General features: G+C 36.5%; 2 long non-coding RNA genes across 2 annotated transcripts in view; both read right to left on the reverse strand.

The window, feature by feature from the left end:
- LOC144454424 (uncharacterized) overlaps positions 1–22,472 on the reverse strand; it is a 381,737-nt gene that overhangs the window by 306,251 nt on the left and 53,014 nt on the right. The window lies entirely within an intron of this gene.
- LOC110211532 (uncharacterized) lies at positions 16,641–20,763 on the reverse strand. The gene is made up of 2 exons (XR_002325427.2): positions 20,669–20,763; positions 16,641–18,731 (listed from the first exon to the last, which is right to left on the reverse strand). It is a non-coding gene; the product is annotated as an uncharacterized LOC110211532 (long non-coding RNA).

Consider the following 22,472-nt stretch of genomic DNA (forward strand, 5'->3'; position numbering starts at 1 on the left):
GAGGCACACCTGTGCACCTGTTTGAACTAAACAATACTTTGGAAGATTCAAGAACACTGATATGGTGTAGATTTTATCATTTTTAATTGTCCAAAGTCCAATCGACTAGAGAAAGAGGGAGACAGACAGAGAGAGAGAGAGAGAGAGAGAGAGAGAGAGAGAGAGAGAGAGAGAGAGAGAGAGAGAGAGAGAGGGAGGGAGAGGGAGAGAGTGTATGTATGTTTTCCAATAAGAGTGGTAGGGCCGATCAAAAGTGGAGGTACAGACAGATTTAATTTTTTACAAAAAAAATTAACTAGTTAAATTAATTATGACAGATTAGATGAGTGCCACTAAATCATGCCCAGTCTGATATGTGGAAGCTCATTTGTTCAGATATCACAAACTCAGATTTTCTGCAAACTGTATGCCTAACTTACATTTATGAACAGTATCATCCTTGAAATAGTAAAGGTGAAGGGGGTTAACTTAAGAATAATCTTGCCACTCTGAGGGATATTTAAATGATCCCAGGCTTCTCATTTGATTACCTATAAAATAAAATACAAATTCCTTCACCTTAAATTTAATGCCCCCTACAATACAGCTAAATACTGCCTTTCCAGCTTTTTCCCACATGGTTTCCCTTCATGAACTCTATAAACTGGACTACTCATTCCCTATGCTCAACATGTCATTTTTTACTTTCCTGAATTAGCTGTAGGTCAACAACCCTCTCCTTACTCTGCCATTTTCGGAATATATTCTCTCCTCAAACCAACTTTGCAAATTCCTCAGCTTATTTCAAGACCTTCCTCAGGTGCCATCTCCTTCATGAAGCCTTTTCTGATTTCCCCACTAAAAGCATCCTCTCTGTTCTCAAATTTGCTTAGAGAATGCTCTCTCTCTCTCTCTCTCTCTCTCTCTCTCTCTCTCTCTCTCTCTCTGCTGTCTCTCCTTTATCCCCATCATGCCACCTTGTCATATATTTCTTTTTGTATATACTATAACCTCTTCTCCCACCTAGCAAAATGTGAGCTCCTTAATTATAGGAATGTTTTTAAAAAAATTTTTTTGCTCCTACTGTTTTCAATATATGCAGAAATTACTTAATAAATGTTAACTAACTTGGATTAAATAAATCATAAAAGTGAATTCTTGTGACAATATTGGTTTGTGGGTTTCACAAACATAAGCATTCCCTCTACTGATGAAGATTGCTACCTCCCTATGACTTCTTATCTTTCACACTTCTTGTTCATATTTATTCAAGAACCCTCCAACCAACATGCTAGAGCCCTTTCTATTGGTTTCTTTTAACATCATGGGGACATTAGTGTGCCACTTTGTCTGTCTATCTATTATCTTTCATTTCTGCTACATGGCCCACAATCTTTTCTGATTATTCATGTCTTCAGTAACATTTTTTAAAACACAAATTGCTGTTGGTAATGTATTTCAGCCTACTTATGCCAATTATGTGTCTTTCCATTGCCTGCAGGGTTATTTGTAATTTTAATTCTTTCCTTACATTGAAAAATAAAACTTGACTAGCCTTAGCACCTGAGCAGCATTTCATTATATTTTTTCATGCTCTGTTTCAATTTTTCCTTCTGCAAAAAGCAAACAAAAAAATAGAAAAGAAAAGCCTACCCTGTGCATCTTCGCATTTAAATTCTTTTTTTTTCTTTTAAAAAGTATCCACCACTGGCATCTGGGATTCAGTACAAATTTCCAAACTATAATTAAACAAAATTAGACTCAGCGATCCAGAAAATCAGTCATTTTGGAAAACAAAACATGATAGACAAAAGGAAAAATCACTATCCAAAAAATGTTTTTGCTGAATTAAAAAAAAAAACCCAGAGGACAAGGGACTAGAGAATGATTTTTAAAATACTAATTGTGCATGTATATTTACTGGTAGGAAGCTAAGTCTGATTAAGTCTTAGGAATCTTTATTAAGCACATCATTTAACCTCTGAGCCTCAGTTTCCTTGTTTTAAAATCAGGATACTTGCATTCTTTGCATCAGAAGTGAGCTATAAGATATGCATGATTGTGAATCTTGAAGTTCTATATGCATTTTTGACTTTTTACATATATTAGTCTTTATGATAAGGAGTTTTACACAGATCTGAACTCAGACACACTGATAGGTGACTAGGGCAGAGTTTATTCTATATTTATAGACTTAAAAAAATAACTAGGAAACACTATTAGGAAGTCTGGGTTTGGACAGTCAGTGAACAGGTCTGACCTCCCAGAGAAGATTATCCTGTTAGTTAGTTTGTGGTAAGATAGTCAGGCACACCCCAATACAGCAAAGGGTCCTTTCCTTCTCCAAAAGAATGATGCATTTGTAGTGGAGGTTGAATCAGACTAGAAAGATCATTCCAGGGAACCTTCAGTGGGAGTTACCTTGGAAACTTCAGGGACTCTAGGACCATGGTGAATCAGTGCTTAAGTTTTTTGGGGGATAACAAATATCCTGGATCTTTCCCAAGCCTAGTGCTGAAAGAACTTGCCACATAGATATGATACAAAAAACCCTGAGTGGTACCTTTACTCTCTCTCTCCTGCACCATGAAAGCAGCAGAGGGTAGAGTGTTGCATCAGTTAAAAGGAGAGTATGCTTCAAGCTGGTATCTAGGTCTTTCTAACTCCAAAATGAGCCGTCTACCCACTATGCAACTCTGCTTCTCCAGCTATGTGTCTAGTAGGTGCTTAATCAATGTGAATTGAGTTGAATTTTTTTCAGTTTTTAATTAATCAATTAAGTTTTTAGTTTTCAACATTCACTTCCATAAGCTTTTGAGTTTTCATTTTTCTCCCCCTCCTTCTCCTCCCTCTTCAAGATGGCATGCCATCTGATATAGGCTCTACATATACATTCATATTCGACACATTTTCATATTAGTCATGTTGTAAAGAAGTATTAGAACCAATGGGAGCAATCATGAAAAAGAAGAGACAAAACAAAAGAACAAAAGAAAAGAAAGAGATCAAATCATATGCTTCGATCTGCATTCATACTCCATAGTTCTTTCTCTGGATGTGGATGGTATTTTCCATCATGAATCTTTCAGAATCGTCTTAGATCCTTCAGTTGCTGAGAAGGGCCAAGTTCATGAAAGTTAGTTATTGAACAGTGATGCTGCTGCTGTGTACAATGTTTTCCTGGTTCTGCTCACTTCACTCAGCATCAGTTCACGTAAGTATTTCAAGGTTTTTCTAAAGTCTGTGTGCTCCTCATTTCTTATAGCATAATAGTATTCCATTACATTCATATACCACAACTTGTTCAGTCATTCCCCAATTGATGCGTATCCCCTCAATTTCTCAGCCACCATAAAAAGAGCTGCTATAAATATTTTTGTACATGTGGGTCCTTTTCCCATTTTTATGATCTCTTTGGGATATAAACCTAGAAGTGGCATTGCTGGGTCAAAGGGTATGCACAGTTTTATAGCCTTTTGGACATAGTTCCAAATTGTTCTCCAGAATGGTTGGATCAGTTCACAACCCTACCAACAATGAATTACTGTTCCAATTTTCCCACATCTTGTCCAACATTTATCATGTCATGTTAGCCAATCTTATAGGTGTGATGTGGTACCTCAGAGTTGTTTTGATTTGCATTTCTCTAATCAATAGTGATTTAGAGCATTTTTTCATATGACTATAGATAGCTTTAATTTCTTCATCTGAAAACATATTCTTTGGCCATTTGTCAATTGGGGAATGACTCGTATTCTTATAAATTTGACTCGATTATCTATATATTTTACAAATGATGACTTTATCAGAGACACTCTCTGTAAAATTGTTTCCCAGATTCCTGCTTCCCTTCTAATCTTGTGTACCAAACTTATGGAAGTGAATGTTGAAAACTAAAAATTAATTAATTAAATAAAAATTGGAAAAAAAAGAACACATATTTTATAATGTCTACAGTAAACTTTAAATGGGATTTCTTTATCTCCTGCTATTGATTATTATTATTAATACATTATTATTATTAATATATTATTATTATTAATATATAGAAATACTAATGGTTTATGTGGGTTTATTTTATATCCTGCAACTTTACTAAATTTGTTTATTATTTCAAGTAATTTTTGACTTGATTTTCTAGGATTCTCTATGTATACCATCATCTCATCTGCAAAGAGTGATAGCTTTGTTTCTTCTTTGCCTTTCCTAATCCCTTCAATTTCTCTTTCTTCTCTTATTGTTAAAGCTAACATTTCTAGTACAATATTGAATAACAGTGGTGATAATGGACAATCTTGTTTCACCCCCTATCTTATTCAAAATGCTTCTAGCTTATCCCATTACAGAGTTGAAGGGCTTTTTTTTTTGCATTCTGACAATAACTGCTGATAATAAGAGAGAAAAAGAGAGGCCTTAGATTCTTGCTTTGAGAATCAAAATACTCACTGACTTCTGTCCCCCACTGAAAAAGTACAAGGTTGAGAGGATCATAGATTTAGAGTTGGAAAGGATCTTATGGACCATTTAGTTTACCCCTCCCTTCATTTTACAGATGGAGAAACTGAGCCTTAGAGAAATTAAATGCTTTGCCCAAGGTCACAAATCTAGTGATCTGAACCCAGATATTCTGACTACAGATCCAAAATTTTTTTTGCGAGACTATGCATGCTTCGAGGTGGTAGGATGAAGGCAGAATTAGGGAACAAAACTGGCCTTTGTTTGTTTGTTTGTTTAAGCAGGCAATACCACCCAGTCAAAGGACTGGAAAAGAAATTAGAGAGAAGTTGAGCAAAGGGCCAGCAGTTCAGTGTTGGAAAGTTCAAGAAAGTCCCCTGAATTAGGACAAAAGAGTATTTCTTTTTTTTAAATTTTATTTTTTTTTATTTTTAGGCAATTAGGGTTAAGTGACTTGCCCAGGGTCACACAACTAGTAAGTGTCAAGCATTTGGTCTGAGGCTGGATTTGTACTCAGGTCCTCCTAACTAGTCCTCCTGACTTCAGGGTAGGTGCTCTATCCAGTGTACCACCTAGCTGCCCCCTCAAAAGAGTATTTCTAAAGTACAGTTCTCATCACGTTATAGTCCTATTTAAGAAGTCCTGTTGGTCATCTCTAGGATGAAAACCGAAATTCTCTGTTTGCCTTTTACAGCCCTTAACAATCTGGCTCCTGGGGACCTCAATAGACTTATTGAATATTGCTCTATTTTATGCACTGTATCCTCTAGCCAAATTGACTTCCTTGGTGTTACCCATGTGGGACACTGCATCTCCTATTTCTATGCCTATACTCAAGTTTTTCCCCATCCAGAATGCCTATCCTGGCTTTCTTTAAAGTTCAGTTCAATGGCTTCCTATGGAAACCTATCTTGCTTTCTACCCCAATTGCTAGGAAGCCTGGTACCAGAAATTATCTGTATTTATTCTATACCTACCATGCATTTATTTTTCTGTAAGCACGTTCCTGTCCCCATCCTTCAATGGAAGTTCCTCCAGAGAAAGAACAATTTCTTTTCTGTCTTTGTTTCCCAAGTATCTAGAAAGTTCCTGGAATATAGTAGGCATTTAATAAATGTGCACTGACTAAAAAATGAAGGTCTTCAAAGTATGGTTTCATTATTTGTAGAAAAGAATGTAAATTCTCAGCATTGTCATTTTTATCTTTTCAAGCAAAAAACATAAATATCCCTTCTTTCTGTTTTATTTACCCTACCATTGGTCCTCCCCACCATTGGTTCTGAGAAATGAAAAGAAAGCCCTATATGAATGAATTGATGAATGAGGAAATGAAGAGATATGTAAGTGCTTATTACGCACAAAGCACCGCACTAATTAGGGACGTGCATAGAAAGGCAATATAGCCTCTGTCCCCAATATAGCCTCACATCCTCATGGGGAGGTAATACATATGGAAGATTTCAACCACAAATCAGGAAAGCACTTATGGTCCTAAGGATGTTGTAGCAAAACAGATGGCAATGTGTCTTCTTTATTGTCATTTTCACTGATTAAATCATATCAGTTTGGGATGTTGAACCATTTGACAATGGCAAGGAGTTTGGCAATGAGAACTTTCTTTTCTTGGTCTTCATTAGCTATGGCTACAATACTCACAGAAACAGATACCAAATTTCATCTTCCTGGGAGGTGCTTCCTGGGATTAAAGCTTGAAGAGCTGAGCTGGAAATAGGATGGGTGCTGTGATGGGGCAGCCCTTCCTGAGGTTCTTGGATTCACCTGCCTATCAGTGGCAGTTGACCAGCAATTGGTGATAGGGGTAAGTGAAGAAGGTAGGCCCCTTCTACACAGTAATTGCTCCCTTCAATAATGGCCACAGGACCAGAAGTCTAGGAGGCTTCAGAGGTCTAGGAGGCACTGCTATTCCAAAGGCACTTGGATATGAGGGGAGATGGTGTTTGAGAAAGTGGTGGTGGTTTGGCCTGCCTGACAATGCCACCTGCTGCAGTTGCTTCAAGTTGCCTTGTGGCTTCAGCTAGGTTGACTTGCTTGTCCTGCAGATGGCAGTTGGTAGGGTATTTGGATGAATGACCACCTAAGATGTAGAGAGCCCCCAGCCTGGCATTCCAGCAGTGACAATGTTGCCCAGCAATAGCCCAGACAGAAAACATGGTATCTAAAATCAACAGTACACTGAGTTTAAGTGAGAGCATTAGACACAAAGAGGGCAGAAGAAATACAAGAGGAAGATAGTAGAGATAACCATAAATATGTGGACAGCAGAAGCAGGCAGACAAATGTGGCACATACCAAGCAGACAGTACACTTTTAAGTGAGCTTAAAGTCATATGTAGCTTAAGAGGTGCAAAGAAATGTGAAAAGCAACAGGACCTAAAATAGCCTCTCTAAGGCAGGTCATTTGCCCGCATGGTCAGTCATATCAACTTCTCTGTCATTTCAGAATGTCAAGTGCAAGGTTAGAGCTGCTTGTGAATGCATGTACACACATTTAATAAACTAGTAATGGGGAAAAGCAAGTCAAATGAAGGAAAGCATTTTTTTTTGCCTAATCAGTATATTTTTAGAGCCTTCCTTCCTGAAATTCACATTCCTTACATTCTCTCCTTCTTCATATATGCTTACAATACTGATTTTTCTCTTGGAGGAGTATGGTAAAACGTGTAAAATTCAAAGATACAAAGCATTCCTCAGTTCTAAATCTGTAAGATCCTTTTTGTTAATTGATGTCAGTTTCACCTGTCTAACCCTTCTTCCACAGCAATTTGTGGACCTTGTTTGATTTGCTGATCTGGCTATACTTTCACAAAGGAAAGCTGATTTCAGATCCCCCCCGCCCCGCCCTCTTACACCATAAATAGGCAACTAGGCTGGACTGACCAAAGGCTGATATGCAGGCACTGTGTTAGTCATAAAAGGTCTTTTTTAGATAAAAGTACCCACAAAAGAAACACAAATTCTGTTTAAGATTCTTTTTCTTCTGGGATGGTTTTGTGTGTGTGTGTCTGTGTGTGTGTGTGTGTGTGTGTGTGTGTGTGTGTGTGAGAGAGAGAGAGAGAGAGAGAGAGAGAGAGACAGAGACAGAGAGAGAGACAGAGAGAGAGTGAGTGAGTAATGGGAATATGAAAGAGTCATGGGATAAAAAGGTTTTAGAAGTATACACTATATGTCACGAAAATATTAAGTACAGCTAAGTCCAGATTAATACAAATAATGAATCCTCTGAAGTGGTCACAGGCATTCACATTTTCACTATTTGAGGTTATAATTATGTGAAAATGGTCATTGGTTATAGACTAATGGAATTATGCCATGCAAGTTCAAATAATGTGATTGGGCCAAGGAATTAGTTATTTGCACTAATTGGGTCCTAGTTATATCATTACATTTACGGGATAATTTTCCAGTTGCAAAAAATAAGAGCTTAGTTAGTTATTTTTTTCCATTTTAAAGGCTGTAAGTGGGAAATTCTTGGATTAGTTTTATTGTAGTAACTCATACAATGGCCACAAATCAAGATAGAAAGACAATAAATAAACAGGCCATTTGATAGATGCACTGATATCTGCCATCTATTCAAAAGCCTAAAGGAATGCCTAAAGTATACTGGTAGATCCTCAATAGTGCATTTGTTGGAGGACTTGGATGAGAAGTGCCTCCTCAATGGAAGGTACAAGATTCATCACTGGAGGGAGACTTGGTAAATAGTAAACAGAAAATTCACAAGATCCTGAAGTTATGACACAGGATGTTTACTTCACAATTTATGATTCCTCATCCAATTTATTAAAAATGCTTCCACCATAGCAAGTTGAAAAATTTGGTACAGGAATGGGAACCTATAGCCTCAAGGCCACAGGTAGCCCTATAGGTCCTCAAGCGTCATCCTTTGACTGAATCCAAACTTCTGTGAAGGATTTTTGAGGAGCTAGAGGGCCACCTGTGGCCTTGAGGCCACAGGTTCCCCACCCCTGATTTGGTATCTTAAAGCTTTCAAAATTAATTTTTACTGTTAATTTGATTTAGTCAAGCAGCAAGCTTGGCATTCTATAGAACTAGCCACAGTTATTTTTATTAGTAAGAGGGCAAATGAATGACCAGGGATTTAAGTTTTACTTCAGTGAAAATGTAACTTTTTATGAAATAGTATTTTGTGGATAAAATGTAAAAGATATAAGATGAATCTCATTATTAATAGTAATAATAATAGGTAGCATTTATATAGAGCTTTAAGATTTGCATAGTATCTTACAATTTCTTTTTATCCTTATGACACCCATAGGGTGGTAGATGGTACCATTATCCCCATTTTACAGCCTAGAAAATTGAGGCAGAGAGTGGTTAAATAACCCACCTAGGGTCACATAGGTATTTGAACCTAAGTCTTCTTGACTCTAGGTCTAGCATTCTATCCACTTTACCACTCAACTGCTTCTCAGAAGAAAAATAAACAAGTCTTTGAGTAATGATGATGATGAACTAATAATTATGATCATAAAAGTACCTTCCTTTACATATTGATTTTCTGTTTTCAAATCACTTTTGCTTAAATCACATTTTAAACTAACTACATGAGGTAGGTAGTCTAACTATAATCCACTCACATATATACAAATGTCATTTCATTTATTTATCTATTTATTCATTTGTTTATTTACATATATATGTATATATATACATACATATATTTTGATAGCTGAGGCTTTAATTGAGCTGGTTTCAAGGCTTGAAGTTACTTACCAGAGGTCATAGATAATAAATAATGAATACAGTTCTAGAACTTTGGCCTTCTAACCCCTTGGCTACTGCAGTTTAACTAAATTCTAGTCTGTCTTAATGCCCTTTAAACTTTAAAAGGTTATTACTTAGCCCTCCGTATTTTTTGTTTGTTTGTTTGTTTTTTAGTTGAGGACAAAAATGAAAACATTTTTGCAGCCTAGTGGAAATGGTGATTTGTGCTTTCTGGCAAGTAAAAAATCCCATTATGTATGTACCAATTCTTAAAATTTCATGGTGTAGACCTTGAACATAACAATATTGTCTAGATGGAGGGCTATTGTTACATACAAAACATTTTATTAGAATTGAAGTGCAATTTTAAAGTTTAGTTCTTCAGTATTAAGAGGGAGACTACAACTTTAACTTCAAAAGAGAAGTTTTCTTAGAGATGGGCTCATGAACCTGGAAATTCAGGCAAGATTAATATGCAATATAAAATAAAACTCTCCAGAAAACTAAATAAATAGTGATCACATTACTCATCACTTATTATGTTACAGTCTCTTGTCAATGTCTTGAAATGAAAAAGTAAAATGTATATAAATCATATCCACCTTTTCTGAATTATTTGCTACTCCATTTTCTACGAATCCTGAACCTTAGAGAGATCTTAATCAAAAGTCATCTTTGAGGCACCCATTGTGAGTGAAAGCAAAGAATTAATGAAAAAGCATTTATTAAGTGCTTACTAGAGCACTTGGTATAGGGCAGTAGGATTGGAATCAGGAAGACTCATTTTTGTGAGTTCAAATTCAGCCTCAAACACTTACTAGCTGTGTGACTCTGTACAAGTCACTTAACCCTCTTTGCCACAGTTTCCTCATCTGTAAAATGAGTTGGAGAAGGAAGTGGCAAACCACAACAGTATCTTTGTCAAGAAAACCCCAAAATGGGGTCAAGGTGAGTTGGCCACAACTGAAATAACTGAACAACAACATGCACAAGGCACTGTGCTTAGGGATACAAATAGAAAAGCAAGACAGTTTCTGCTCTCAAGGAGCTCACATTCTAATAGAGGGAGACAATAAATGTAGCAGGTTTCTGCTGCAAGTTAGATGGAAAGCCCCCATGGTTCTTAGAGTACTGCAGCAAAGCAGATGATAAAATATCTTTCATAATGTTGTTTCCACTGATAAAATCATATCTGTCTCTGATGTTGAACCATTCGATAGTACCACAGACTTTGTGGCAAAAGCTTTCTTTTTCAAGTCATCAGTAGTTGTCAATCCAAAGGAGGATGGGGCTAAAGAATTCATAGAAATAGTCACCAGCTTGCACCTTTAGGTTAATACCTTGGATGATGGTGATCGGGGATGGACGGAAATGAAATTGCAAGCAGTGCCTTTGGTTGGGGTAGGTTGGGAGGCTGCTGCTATTCCTGGGGCTCTTGGACTTAGGGTCCTGGGCCAACTCAATTGTGGTTTGAGCAGAGGTCGTGTGGTGATTTGACCTGCTTGTCACATGTTACCTCCTATCTCTTGCCTTGCAATGATGATGATAATGATGATAATTAACTTATATAGTACTTTAAGGTTTACAAAGCACTTCAGATGTTATGTCATTTGACTCTCATTGAATCCCATGAGGTAAGTGCTCTAATTATTCCCATTTTACAGATGAGCATGCTGAGCCTCAGAGAGGTTAAGTGACTTGTCTGAGGTTACACAACTAGTAAGTGTCAGAGGCAGGATTTGAACCCGTTTGCTTATACCATGCTGCCTCATACTGATATAAATTACAGAGAAATTCTTGAAGTGGCAAATGCTTTATTATTTATAATAAAATTTGAGAAATAGCTAAAAATATAGATGAAATGAATGAGAATGGAACAAAACCTTTTGACTAAAAAGTTTGGTTTTGTTCAGTCATTTCAGTTATATCTGATACTTTGTGACCCCATTTGAGGTTTTCTTAGCAAAGAAATTGAAGTGGTTTGCCATTTCCTTCTCTAGTTCATTTTACAGATGAGGAAAATGAGGTAAAAAGGGTTAAGTGAATTGCCCAGGTCACATAGCTAGGAAGTGTCTGAGCTAGATGGGGGTATGAAAATATAGTTCAAATCTATTCATCAAATTAAGAGAAATGTGTCCATCTAAAAGGAAAAAAAAACTTGTTTATTATCAGCTTTAACTTGAATTACTCTGAAGAGAAGTTCAAGGCTGCTTTCTAAAAGTGTTTGATAGCCTTGGGTTGTCCAGAGACCAGTCAAACTTTTCTAGACTGAAAAATAATGGATTTGGTTTTGGTTTGCTTTTTCTAAACATCCAAACTGATTAAAAAAAAAGATCTATGTAAGGACAAGTTGTAAGAAAAAAAGAAATTCACAAAATGTAAAATGAAAGCAAAGCATCAGAAATCTTTTTCTACAGAATTTAAAAAGAAAATCACTCTACCTAATCTACCATTACTGGCATTGGTTTGATGCTGAAAAATTCTGAGACAGGTTTCAAAATATTTAGTAGTCACCAAAGAGACCCAAATTGGAATATAAAACCTAAAAATTTCCTACGCTTGTACATGAAACAATGGTAACCCACTGAGGCAATGTTTGGAAAATCCATTGGGGCAGTGTACTAAGTACACTAACATTGGGTAACCATTGGTAACCACTGGGGAGTGGATCACCCATGACCTAGTAATTAGATCTGATGCTTGGAAAGAGCTTTCTCTATAGAGAGAGTTTTAATTATCTTGCAAAACTAAATTTGCTGTGGGGGTGTCGACTTGTCACCAGAACACAAGACACATGCAGATAGCAGCTCTCCTATTCAACCCATGCCTATCATTTGAGGGTATCAACTACTCCGGTTCAGGCACAATGGGTCATGAGGCTGTAAGATGTGACCATGGCTGAACCAAATTGTCAGATATTCCCTTAGGTTTTCTCTTTGAAGTTAGTGTTTTGGTGTGGTTTTTTTTTGGCAGGGGGTAAGTAATCCCTTTTTGGAAGGTTTTTCTTGTGGTTCTATGAGCATCTGGCCTGAATTTATTATGTATTTCAAAGTGCCCATTGCTACTTTTAGACCCAGTATGGTTAGTATGTATGTATCAGTATCTTTGCATTTGGGCCAATATTACTGAAGAGTAAAAATGGACTTCAAAATGTTAAAACTCTAATTGTGGACAGAATCTGTGATGTGGCTTAATAAATCTTTGGGACATTAAATTCTCCCCCTCCCAAATAAAATGCGGCAGAAATGATGTACAGAAGAAAAAGAAGATATGAGATCATGGCATTCTTTGACAAAGTGAAGGACCTTGGCATTACAAATAGCAGGCACTCAACAAATATTTGATGATAATAAAGAAATGAACTGTATTCACAGAACATAAGAATTTCTGTATATTGAATAGATTTGTGGGCTAAATGTAGACACAAACTATGACCATTATGTAAAATGCATCCCAGTTACCTGTGGCACATGTGATATGTTTTGACCATTTCAATCACTCAAAAACCCTGCCTCAAAGTAATGCTCTTCATTCCCAGGTGCATTACTGAATACCATTTGAACAACATTGGATTTTTCAAATAAAGAGGAGAATTCCCAAATCTCGTTTATTATTTTGGCATGCTTCTCATTGTTACTTCAAATTCCTATATTTTGTCTGCACTGGAATCAGTTTTTCAGTTCATATTGCACACTCAGTGTCAGGTCAGAACCTTTAAATAGTTGACAAATCTAATGTTGGGGGTCAAGCTTGGTTCTTTTTTTTTTTTAGTTGCAGTTTATTTCAAATAAATGAGGAGAAATATTTTCTCTATAAATTCTCACTAGATAAAAGCATAAGTATGATTCAAGGGGGGAAAAAACCTACCATAAAATAAAATTCATTTCCTAGCAGTGTCGTTCAAAATTGGAGTGGGTGGATGTGAAAGATTGTAGAAGCTTTAAATTAAGATATCTGGGAATCTTCTCTGGAGATCTTAAAAGAAAGTGAATTTTTAATAGGTCATGATGGCTTAGGATATTTCTGTCTGAAATGGACCATCTTCTTAATAATATTTCTAGATCTATGATTATATTAATTTTTTTTCTACCTAAGTAACCTTACCTTTTTTTTAGCATGTCTTATGCAAATGAAATCCTATTGAGACTTCCATCTTTTTTTACTGAGTATCTAAATAAAATTCACCTACATACTTACCATCAACTTCATCTTAAGTTGTAAGTAGGTAAGTTAAGTAAGTTAAGTAAGTTAAGATGTATAAAACACATATAAACTATCTAAACTCTGTATCTACCCCAATACCTGACATATGCTCTTACACTGGAGATTTGTTGAATGACTGTATATGACTAAATAACTTAAATAACACATAGCATATAAATACAAACTAGAATAATGAACTTGCTATCATTTTGGTTTCCTTTTAAAGCTTGAGACCTGTCACTCTAGAATCACAGGATGTTAGAGTTGGAAGGGAACTTGTAGGAAATTTAGTTTCAAATGCATAATTTTATATTTGTGGAAACTGATGACAAGGTAGGTAAGTGATTTGCCCAAGGTCATAATCACTGGAAAGTTAAAGAACTCAGGATTGCTGACTGCTATCCTAATGCTCTTTTCACCATGCTAAGGACTTACTTTCATAGTCACTCTTTAGGAATCTTTTGTTTTTGAGATTCTAGTTTACCTAGGATCCTTCTAAGAGATAATCTAAAAGTGTCTCTGACCACTGACACCAATTGACTTTAATTCTTACCCAGACATGTATTATAGGAAGTGTCCTCTCTGATTTGGAAACACAAATTCTATTCTATTAACTACAAGAGGCATTTAGGTGGCCGCGGTGCTGGACCCGGAGTCAGAAAGATGAGTTTAGAACCTGCTTCAGATAGCTATATGACTCTGGGCATATCACATAATCTGTCTTTTTCAGTTTCCTTATCCCTAAAATGGTGATGATAATAATAGTACCTAAAGTTGTTATGAAGATAAAATGAGATATTTGTAAAATGCTTAGTATGGTGTCAGATACACAATTAATACTACACAAATATTATTGTTGTGATTAGTGTTAGTATTATTATATTGCTCTAGGGACCTAGATACAACTTTTTAGCGTGAAATTTTAGGGAAAAAGAAAGGTGAATATACATATATATATTTGCCTTCTTTATAAAAGTCAGTGTGTTACATTGAAAAGAATGTTGGGTTTGGAGTCAGGGAAGGCCGCTCACTGTTATGGGTAAGTAAGTCACTTAACTTCTCAGTCTCAATTTCTTCATCTGCCATGTAATATACTTTACAGGCTTGTTAGGAGAATGAGATGGTACAGTACTTGCAAAAAATGCTTTGCAAACCTAAAAGTACCATAAAAATGTCAATTGTAGTTATCACTATCATCATCACTGCTACTATTATAAGTGCAGGGGCAGAAATTAAAGTACTAAAAAGTTTGATCATTCCCATGCGCTACCATGAAAGAATAGAGTTTCAACATTGGCAGAAACCCAAAAGCACCTATTTCTATCTCATTCCAGCAGCAGCAGCACTTAGTAAAGCCCCACTCCAATGACTCCTTGCAGTGGGGAGATGAGTGTGAGGCTTCAAAGGGCGTGTCATGGAGTACAGACTCTCGCCAGAAAGATTTCAAGTACAGACCTGAGGATAGCCAGTCTGTCACTTCTGTTCCAGTCTAGCTCAGAGATGTTCATCACCAGAAAGCTGGTCATGAGGTGATGATGATGAGATGATGATGATGATGATGATGATGATGATGATGATGAGTAGCAGTCCTGGACTCTCTGAAAAAACAATCTAAGTTTATGTCAGGACTGAAATTATAGGTCATAGATTTAGAGCTGTTTGGGGTATTAAAGGGCACCAAGTCCAGTCTCATTTTATAGATGAAGAATATGAAACCAAGAGAAATTAAATAATTTACCCAAGGTCAGATAGTTAATAGGTGTCTATGGTGGGATTTGAATACAGGTCTTCATGACTCAAAGTCCAGCACTCTTGTCCACTAGATCACATTGCCATAGATGGAGGAAGAACTCACACTATTAAAACCAAAGATGCTTATGGTTTTGGAACAACCCAAGCTGAATGGAGTAAGACTTCTAAGAGTTTTATGATCCTAAAATGACATTATTTTGCTGCTTTAGTTCAGGATAAATTTTTTTTTTGTCATTCCACCTGTGCTACTGCTGTTGTCCTTGCTGGTGGTGGTGGTGGTGGTAGTGTGTGTGTGTGTGTGTGTGTGTGTGTGTGTGTGTGTGTGTGTGTGTGTGTGTGTGTGTGTGTGGTGGGGCACATAGGCTTTTATCTTTTAAATAAGCATTGCAATGGTAGTCCAAATCCAAGTGAACATAGACTACCTGAGTTTGACTTTGAAGGGATGCAAAATTAAACTGGTATTTTAAGTCCTGGCAAAGGAATTTCTGTACACTGAGATATGTGCTTAATACAATTGGGCCAACAAATAAAGTAGGCCTTTGAAAGCTATAGGCTATATATTTCCATTCTGAACCATCAGATCAATCAAGGGAAGCACCACTGCTGAGACAGAAATGTCTCTAGCATAACAAATCAGTTCACAATATTTTCTTAGTCTAGGTGAGCAAGAGTAAATCACTGCTCCAAAAGCCTACCTTCTGATTAGTGTAAACAAAAACTAGAACAATCTTTTATTCTTAGGAATTATGCTCCAATGTGTAAATAACATTGGAGCAAAATATAAAAGGAGACATCCACCACTTTAATACCATATGTCTCTATCCTGTGCCTATAAAGGGAGGTTTATACATGGTTCTGCAGCTATTGTGAGATGTGATAAATTCATCATAAAGCTGCTTCAGTTTGGAGGAGAGAATATCAAAGTAGCAGGTATAAAAATTACATGATAAGCCAAGTGTTCTTGGACAGGGCACTTTTTAGTTTTATGTCTTTAATTCCATCAATAATTTCACCTAAGACTATGCTATTTCCTCTACCTTTGACTGAGGCAGAACAGTAAAGCCGTTTAAGTCCTAAGGCTCCAGAAATCAAAAAGTAAAGAAAATGCAAGTACTCTCTGAAGTCAAAATCAAGGTCTTAAATTTTCACAAGGTCATCACTAGTTCTCAGAGATTCTTGTGGCAAAGATGTTATTTTCTTTTTACATTTACAAAATTGTGCCCTTTCTGATGAATTGCCCCAGGCACAAAACACACAGTGTACAGTATATAGTTAAAACACATAAGGCATAACAGGGACAGTTAATACTATATGTGTAAATTACCAATGATATAATGTCAATTCGACAAGATATGTTTTGCATCATATTTGGATGTCAGAACCCTTGCATTCTGCTAAGTCAAGACGGGAAGGAAGCAGCATCACAAAGGAATGAGGAGTGATGGGTGGAAATTAAAAAGAAACAAACTCAGGCTTGATGTTAGGGGCAAAAATATCCCAAATAATTAGAACATCCTTTATTACATCTAGGATAAAATACAAATTCTTCAGTTTGTCATTTAGGGCCCTTAAGTGTGGCTACCTTTCCAGACATATTTCATAACAATCCTCTGTACATCCAGACAGGGCTACTAACTGTTCCCAGAATTCTGCAGTCCATTTCCCACCTCCAAGTCTTTGCATAGGCTGTTTGGCATGTCTGGAATGCACTCTCCCCATCTCTGACTCTCAGAATTTTTCTTCAAGGCTCAGCTTTTGCTATTGTCTATCATTCATCTTCAAAGAGGACCAATGACATCAGAATGTTAGAGTCAGGGTATGGGGTGCTTGGTTGTGGCTGATCAGTCCAATTTGAGTTCAGAAGGCTCTATCACAGGTCACACACAAGTAGTCTATTATTGGGATGGGGAACCTGTGGTATTGAGGCCACATGTGGCCCTCTAGGTCCTCAAGTGTGGCCCTTTTAGTGAATCCAAAAGTCCCAGAACAAATGACATTTGGATTCAGTCAAAAGGCCACACTTGAAGACCTAGAGGGCCACAGGTCCCCCCCTCCTGGATTAGAACATTTAGGAGAGAGATATCTCTGGATTTTCAAAACTCATGTTTCCTTTATGCTTCTGCAATTCTGTTTTGCTCATAGAGCACAGTGGCTTTTTTTGATGTGGGCACTCCATGCTGGGCAGTCTTGTTCTAGCATCTCCCTCGTCTCACAATTGATACTGAGGTTCTTAAGAGAGACCTTGTACCCTTCTTCTGACCATCTTGTGAGTGCTTACCTCGTTCAAGTTAACATAAAATAGTCTTTTGAGTTAGCATGCATTTGGCATTTGGGCTATATGGCCAGTCCATTGGAGTTACATTTTCTGCAGTAAAGTTTGAATGCTTCATAGTTCAGCTCAAGTCAGGACCTCAGTGTCCAATACCTTATCTTGCAAGGTAATCTTCAGAATCTTTCTAAGACAATTCAAGAGGAAGTGATTCAGTTTTCTGGCATTTGCTACCTCTTATGGGGAGTCATTCCTAATTATCCTTGAGGCTAATAGTTTTTCTCCTTAAATTATATAATATTTGTTTATCTGCTTCAATGTCATATTTTCCACAATAGAATATAAACTTCTTGAGGGTAAGGGCTATTTTTGTCATTTAGTCTTTGTTTTCCAATCACCTTATACAGTGCTTTTTAATATAACAGAACTTTAAAAAATGGTTGTTTAGAGAATAAATTAACAAATGAAGCAAAGGGTCATGCACATTCCCTGAAATGAGCAGGTTGAAAATATCATGCCCACATTACATAAATGCTTTCTTCTTTCACTTAGCAGCTATCAGCATTTCATATGATTAAATATCCCATTGTCAATTAATTCCCTTTCACATAGATACCTAATTTAGCCCGACACAGAAGCTGCATTTAAAAAAAGAATACGTAAGGATGAAATAACCATTTACTCATCAGTTCGTTTGTTTAGACAACAAAGACTTTGGGATGTGGGGAGTATAAGGATAAATAAAAGGTGATTCTTGTTTTCCCAGAGCTTATAGTCTAGGAGGAGGCCCACACAAAGACAGAATATTAAAGTGCAATAAGAGTTAAATAGACAAAAAAAAAGAGTTAAGTAGACCCCAAGGGCTTTGGCAGTTCAGATGAAGAAGGGTTATTTCTGGTTGGGAATATTGGAGAAAATTTTTATGGAGGAGGTGCTAAGGGATGCATCATCAGGGATACATTACAACTGTCAAAGCTCTTTGTCAAAGGTAGAGTTTGTCTTAACAATTCAAGGTCAAATGTTGACAGAGGCAGCATTGGGTTTTGAGCTGGGAAGACTTGAGTTCAAATCCTTACTGAAACAATCATTAACATGTGATAGGGAGAGAGTTGCTTAGCCTCCTTCAGTTTGTTTCCCTATCTGTAAAAAGTGAAGGTGGAATTCGATGGTCTCAACTGTACATCCATGATCCTATTTTAAGACCACTGACAGTCCATGGAGTATGAGCAAAAATATTTAAAATTTTGCTTGATTAAAACATAGCTTGATTTCTTCAGGATCATTTCCTTCCATAAACAATGAAGCTTTTGTTCCATAATTAGATCTAAAACAAACAAAAAACAAAAATGGTGGACTCAGAAATATTTGCTGTTATTTTCCATATACTTCTTGCAACTCCCCTTGAGATTAGAATTTGGATTGTATATTCCAAATGCCTGCTTGTCTTTGGAATACTCTGAACATCCTGCAATTTCCCAGAAGGATAAGGCAGTTGAATGACATAGTGAACAGAGCACTGGCCTTGTAGTCATGAATATCATAAGTTCAAATCCTGACTCAGAGTTTGACTTAATAACATGTTAGCTGGGCTACCCTGGACAAATCCCTTACCTCTGCACCTCAGTTTCCTCACCTGTAAAACAAGGATAATAATAGCATCCACTTAATAGAGTTGTGAGGATCCATTGAAATGGAATGAAAAGCACTTTGCAAACCTTAAAGAGTTAAATACATGCTAGCTATGATGATGAAGGTACAGACATATTGACTGTCAACAACTACATCTGCCCTGTGTCTTACAGATGTCGCATGAGATATCCCCAAGCCTCAAATCTTTTCCCAATAGCTCAAGCTTTTGGAGGATTTGATCAGCCTGCTGATGAGTATCAGTCTAATCCTGAGACTAGGCAAGTTAATAATTAGCCATAATATAATATCATAAGACATAATTCTTGAGGAGAAGCCTGCTTGTTTAAGGATGTGCAGGAAGATACCGATTATCAAAAACGAACCTCTAGAAGGATTTCATTAGTCATTCCTAGGGAACCCAGATATGTGACATGTGGATAGCTTTGTTTAAAAGTTTGTAACTGGTGGATCACTATGGACTTTGTTTTCAGAACCTAGAACCATAGGATTTACAGCTGGAAAGTACCTTAGAGAAAGTCTTGTTCAATGCTTTCATTTTACAGATGATCAAGTTTAACATTAACTATTTGACTGGGAAATGGTCAGTGTACTTGCTACTAATGTTATCATAAAAAATGTTTGAGCTTCAAAAAACATTTTATTTAAAAAATATTTCTGGCAATAATGAAACTGAATTAGCACTTCATTCAAGTTAGGCTGGGATTTAAACAATTCAAGGATATATTTTTTAAAAGCCTACCTTTTTGATGAAATCCTTGAGGCATGATGGGAATTCTATATTTTTCATGCTTGCTCCATTAAGAATGGTATATCAGCTGAATTTTTATGAGAGTCAATGTAAATCTTTTAGTGAAGTTAGTCTTGAGCCTTCAGTTTCTATTTCCCGAATCCCCCAAATCACCTTCTCAGGATGTCATTCCTCTGATTTGTCATTCTGAAGTACTTAGTTTTCTTTCAGTCAACTCTGTCTAGTATTTTATTAAAATTAAAGGGCCTTGTCCTTGCTTTCAGTTATGATGTCTTGTTTTATATATCATATTGAACAATTTATTACAAAACTTGTTATTCTAATAAATAATTTTGTTTACCAAAAAAGGGTCACACAAAGCACTCTCCTTGATAATTAACAATATAACTTTTTTTCTCAAATGTGAACATATGTTTTTCCTTCCTCTTAAAGTTTACAGGCTGTAAAGAAAAAAGTATACTGTGCCCTTTTACATCTATGTAGATTAGTAGCCCCTGGGGAGGTTTATCAACCATTTAAGATGGCCAAATTTCAACTGTAATTTAATTTTGCTATGTTTAACTAGTCCTGGGAGAAGAAAAAAAAATTTGGATTTGTGCTTGTGACCCAAATAAAATATCACTGTAATGGAGTACTATAAGGAATTTCACACTGAAATTTGTTTTTCCAATATCCTTGTTTTTTTTAATCACACCAGTTTTTGAGGGATGGTTTTGTGTATTTCCCAAGAGATAATTGTGATTCAATCATCCTTTACCCTTTATGATCACAAAGACATAAAAGCTGTTCTATATCTTTTAAATTGTCAAGTTTATAACTTATTTATCAGTCAGCTAGTCAGCAAGCATTTATTAAATACTTACTATGTACTAGAGACTGTGCCTGCCCTCAAAGAGCCATACTGGTTAACTGTAAAGTTGTGTAAATATGGTAAGTGTAGGCCATTACCACTCATTACTTAGTCTGCAAACAAACAAGCAAAGAAATAAATGAATAAATGAACAAACCAGTAAATAAATAAGTAAATAAACAGATAAATAAGCAAATAAATATATAAATCAGCAAATAAATAAATAAATAGATGCATGAATGAATAAACTATTTGAGCAATTAATAAACAAATGGAAACCACTTCTTGAATTGTCTCTTTATTTTCAGCCTTTCTGCCATTGGGCAACTTATTTAATTAACCTCTCTAGGCCTGTTTTCTCATTAGTAAGAGGGGATGAATGATGATGATTCTCTTCCTTATGAAGGGTGATCATGAACAACCCACATGTAGAAGTGCTTTGTAGGCTGCACAGTGCTCTACACAGGGAAAGTTCTATTTCTCAACTGATAGTCTATGGTCTAATATTTTTTAAAGAAAAGGGATTGCACTTCTGTATTAAGATCTAATATCTTAAAGGTATGGAATTATTTTATTTAAGATCACAAGAATCATTTTGGTTGCTTTAAAAAAAATAGTTTCCTAAAAGTTATTATGTTGACAGAGTCTTCAAAAGATAACAAACTATTATCTTCAAAGTGATCCCTATGTAAGGAGTCGTCAGATGTGGCCCTAATGTTTCTGGGTGGTTTCACCAGAAATTGCCATTGCTGTGACATTTGTGATATAGCTTCATTGCCAACAGGACCCAGATTGCCAAGGTAAATTGGGAGGGAGAGAAGGAGGGAGGGATGGAGGGAGAGAGAAAGAGAGAAGGGAGGTAGAGAGAAAGGGGTGAGAAAGGGGGAGAGAGAGAGAGAGAGAGAGAGAGAGAGAGAGAGAGAGAGAGAGAGAGAGAGAGAGAGAGAGAGAGGGAGAGAGAGAGAGAGAGGAGAGAGAGAGAGAGAGAGAGAGAGAGAGAGAAAGAAGAAGAAGAAGAAGGAGGAGGAGGAGAAGAAGAAGGAGGAGGAGGAGGAGGAGGGGAAGGAAAGGAGTGGGAGAGGAGGCAGGAAAGGAGAGAGAATAAGAAATGGGCTAGTGGTTAGGCAGAGATAAAAGTTTCTTGCTAGTCTATCCTTCCTCTGGCCTTGGCTTACTAAAATTTAGGTTTTTCTTCTCTCACTCTTGTACTTGAACAACATCAAGACTCCTAGTCTTTTCTTTAGTGGGTAGAGCTAAGAATGTGATGGGAAGAGCTGGAATTTTCATGACCATGGAAGAAGAGCTGGAGAGCTCCTCATGATATATGTTCACCTAGTAGCTATACAGAGAAGAATCTCAAGTGAAGGAACCCAGGCTTTCTGAAGTTATATGAAAAAATGTTTCAAATGACTAATAATTAGACAAATGCAAATTAAAGTAATTCTGAAATTCCATCTCACACCCATTATATTAGCAAAGGTGACAAAAAATTACAAATTGGAAGGGCTGCAGGGAAACAGGCATATTAGTACCATGAATAGGTTCAACCATTCTGGAAAGGAATTCAGAATCATGTACAAAAAGCTCCTATACAGTTCCCTTTGACCCAGCTATATCAATTCTAGCCCTATGTCTCAAAGGGGTTAAAGAATGAAGAAAAGGTCCTTTATGTACAAAAAAATCAAAAGGAGTTCTTTTTATGGCATAAAAAACTAGGGTCATTGATATTTCTGAAAAGCATGCCATTTTTGCTCCCACCTTTGCATGAGTGACAGAGATATTCTATTGCCTCATTGTGGTAGGAAACAAAAGGTTTA

The sequence above is a fragment of the Phascolarctos cinereus genome, unplaced genomic scaffold, assembly GCF_003287225.1.
Source record: "Phascolarctos cinereus isolate Bilbo 61053 unplaced genomic scaffold, phaCin_HiC Scaffold_726;HRSCAF=1367, whole genome shotgun sequence".
In the NCBI taxonomy this organism is placed as follows: domain Eukaryota; kingdom Metazoa; phylum Chordata; class Mammalia; order Diprotodontia; family Phascolarctidae; genus Phascolarctos; species Phascolarctos cinereus.